The following is a 4,136-nucleotide window of genomic DNA, read 5'->3' as shown; positions in this document are numbered from 1 at the left end:
ACTCGGGCTCTACTTGTCTGGAGGACTGATACACTCGGGCTCTACTAGTCTGGAGGACTGTCACACTCGGGCTCTACTAGTCTGTAGGACCGTCACACTCGGGCTGTACTAGTCTGTAGGACCGTCACACTCGGGCTCTACTCGTCTGGAGGACTGATACACTCGGGCTCTGCTAGTCTGTAGGACTGACACACTCGGGCTCTACTCGTCTGGAGGACTGACACACTCGGGCTCTACTCGTCTGGAGGACTGACACACTCGGGCTCTTCTAGTCTGGAGGACTGACACCCTCGGGGCTCTACTCGTCTGGAGGACTGACACACTCGGGCTCTACTAGTCTGGAGGACTGACACACTCGGGGCTCTACTCGTCTGGAGGACTGACACACTCGGGCTCTACTCGTCTGGAGGGCTGACACACTCGGGGCTCTACTAGTCTGGAGGACTGTGCACATCTCGGCAGTTCTTTTGCACATTTACATTCACACATCGTAAAATGATGTTTTAAATAGTTGCTGGCTGACGAGTCCACCGGGAAGTGGGACACGGACTTCATGACTATCACGTCATTCCTGCGGCTGGCCACCAGATGTCGCCATGGCACCGTAAATGGACACAACCGCTGTGTTTGTTTCAAGACGCTTGTCTGGGCCGTCAGGGGTTACAAACTGAACCGTCGTCTCGTTTGCCTTCGTTTATATTCCGAGAAGAAGACCCTAACGTCGCCCCCTATCGGATGAACTGCAACATAAGGGTCATAATGCGAAAACTTGCCTTTTTGTGTCCCTTGAACAAAGTTTGCTCTGCAAATCTGAATAAACAATCCACATTTTATAATTTAGTCCCCATGCGTCTTGTGACATGGTAATAGTGTAATTAAATTCTTTTGTTTTTAAAGTGTTTAAACACTTTTTTAAACTCAGCTCGCAAAAAAATGTAAAAAACGGCCTGTCCCTGGGGAGGATTTATCTACTTTCTACTTTTATTGAGGCCAAACGAAGCGAAACTATCACATGAAAACAAACTGATATAACGTGTCAAGTGTCATGTCATGACTGACGAGTGGGTTTAAAGTGTTGACAAAGAAATGTGGTCGGGTCCCCATGCTGACGTCAACCCTGTCACTTTTACCCCCCCCCCCCGCCCCACAGAGGTAATGGACCGTTCCAAAAGTGACAGCATTTGAATACGAAGACGTGCATCATCTACACAAACAGGAAAACACGTTTACAGCTTCCTCGGTAACACATCATGGAGACCCGGCAAACTGTTGCGAAGCCAACCAACAACGCAAACGTGTAACTGCTGCAGAGGCGTGTGTCGTCCTTCACGTCTTGCAGGATTCCTGACTGACGAGCTGCAAACGGGGGGAACCGGCCGTGACGCTCGTCTTCCACGCTAGTCGCGGTGGGTGGGGGACTGCCAGCGAGCGCAGCGTCTGAAGGATTCCCGGCTCGGTAAACATGACGTCATCCGGTTTCTTTTGAAACGACGCGGACGCAGCATCACCGACCAACAACCCCGCTTGTTTACGCAAACAGCAGCTGTGTCTCCTCCCCAACACCCCGGGCGGCTCCGTCCAATCTCTTCCACACATCTGAATGCCTGGACGGCCAACATCACGGGCTGACAACGGCCTAGAGGTCAAAGGTCACAGCCGAAGTCTTCCCCTGTGTCTTTTGGACCCCCCGTAGCCGCTGCAGCTGGTAGCTCACAGGGTGCATGATGTGAATTAAAGGTCACGTTATAATAGTGTAACGTGCATGGATAAGAAGACACGCTGGCCGCTGGCTCGCGGGTCTGACCCTTTAGTCGAGCGGTTAGCGACGCCTCCTGCGGTGCGGGCGATACGGGTTCGCGTCCCGGCCGCGGCAGTTCCTGTGGTTGCGTTGTCCCCCCGAATTAAACACTTTAAATACAAAATAATTTAATTAAACTATTACTATGAGGGAGGTGTGACAGTGGTGAGGTGGTGGTTGGAATGACAGATGGGTTCAAGGTGGAGGTGGGAGTGCATCAAGGATCGGCTCTGAGCCCTTTCTTGTTTGCAATGGTGATGGACAGGTTGACGGACAAGATCAGGCAGGAGTCTCCATGGACGATGATGTTCGCGGATGACATTGTGATCTGTAGCGAGAGTAGGGTGCAGGTGGAGGAGAGCCTGGAGAGGTGGAGGTATGCACTGGAGAGAAGAGGAATGAAAGTCAGGAGGAGCGAGACGGAATACATATGGGGGAGGACAGCGGAATGGTGAGGATGCAAGGAGTGGAGGTGACGAAGGCATTTGAGTTTAAATACTTGGGGTCAGCTGTCCAAAGTAACGGGGAGTGCAGAGGAGAGGTGGAGAAGAGAGTGCAGGCAGGGTGGAGTGGGTGGAGAAGTGTGTCAGGAGTGATTTGCGACACAAGGGTACCAGCAAGAGTTAAAGGGAAGGTTTACAAGATGGTTGTGAGACCAGCTATGTTGTATGGTTTGGAGACAGTGGTACTGATGAAAAGACAGGAGGTGGAGGAGCTGGAGGTGGCAGAGATGAAGATGATAAGATTTTCATTGGGAGTGATGAAGAAGGACAGGATTAGGTAGGAGTATATTAGAGGGACAGCTCAGGATGGACGGTTTGGAGACAAAGCAAGAGAGACAAGATGGAGATGGTTTGGACATGTGTGGAGGAGAGATGCTGGGTATACTGGGAGAAGGATGCTGAATATGGAGCTGCCAGGGAAGAGGAGAAGAGGAAGGCCAAAGAGGAGGTTTATGGATGTGATGAGGGAGGACATGCAGGTGGCTGGTGTGACAGAGGAAGACGCAGAGGACAGGAAGAGATGGAAACGGATGATCCGCTGTGGCGCCCCCTAACGGGAGCAGCCGAAATTGGTAGTAGTAGTTATATTCACGAGTCGTGTGACGACAGGTTTTACTCCTACGTGTCAGACGAGCAGAAATGTCCCATGCTGAACTTCTGTAATTAACATCGTAATTAACATTATAATTAACATTATAATTAACATGATATGTACTGTTAACCATCTGCTGCACGCTGCATTCAGCTACGCGTGTTTCCCGGGAACCAATGGGAGACAAGAGGATTGATGATGACCAGGATGATGAAGAGGAAGGTTCTGTGTCTCTGGTTCCTGTTGTGTACTGCTGCCGAACACGTGACTGCCACCTCGGGCTTCGTCTTGGACCTCCGGTGATGTGACGGACTCTGACCTGGACCTTATTACGACAGCAGGAAACGTGACATTTGACAGGGAAAAGTGGAAACACACACACACACACACACACATGCACGAACACACACACACGCACACACACACACTAACACACACAGTTGTGTGGCAGGCCGCCATGGAGCTGTCAGTGTGTGGTAACAGCAGAGCTGTCGTCTCTGTTTATCCAGACAGACGACGGTTGGTTCTCTCTTTCCCGCTCTTTCTTCACGTATTTCCTTAACTCTCGAACTCGTGCTGTTTCTCTTCTCTCTCGTGTCCACATTTACAAGAAAACACCCTCTCTCTATCTCTCTCTCTCCCTCTCTCTCTCTCTCTCTCTCTCTCCCTCCCTCTCTCTATCTCCATCTCTCTCCCTCCCTCCCTCTCTCTCTCCCTCCCTCTCCCTCTCTCTCCCTCCCTCTCTCTATCTCCATCTCTCTCTCTCTCTCTCTCCCTCCCTCTCTCTATCTCCATCTCTCTATCTCCATCTCTCTCCCTCCCTCTCTCTATCTCCATCTCTCTCCCTCCCTCCCTCTCTCTCTCCCTCCCTCTCTCTATCTCCATCTCTCTCCCTCCCTCCCTCTCTCTCTCTCTCTCCCTCCCTCTCTCTATCTCCATCTCTCTCTCTCCCTCTCTCTCTCTATCTCCCTCCCTCCCTCTCTCTCTCCCTCTCCCTCCCTCTCTCTCTCTCTCTCCCTCTCTCTATCTCCATCTCTCTCTCTCCCTCTCTCTCTCTATCTCCCTCCCTCCCTCTCTCTCTCCCTCTCCCTCCCTCTCTCTCTCTCTCTCTCTCTCTCTCTCCCTCTCTCGGGCCCGTATCTCTCCGTCTGCAGAGAAATGAAAGTGGAGGTATGTTTGGTATGTCAGGTGCTGGGTTCACAGCTCTGACTGGTACGTATTGTAGCACTGACCATAGATGCAG

This window comes from Lampris incognitus, chromosome 7 (assembly GCF_029633865.1).
Source record: "Lampris incognitus isolate fLamInc1 chromosome 7, fLamInc1.hap2, whole genome shotgun sequence".
NCBI lineage: Eukaryota > Metazoa > Chordata > Actinopteri > Lampriformes > Lampridae > Lampris > Lampris incognitus.
This window is presented reverse-complemented; position numbering follows the sequence as displayed.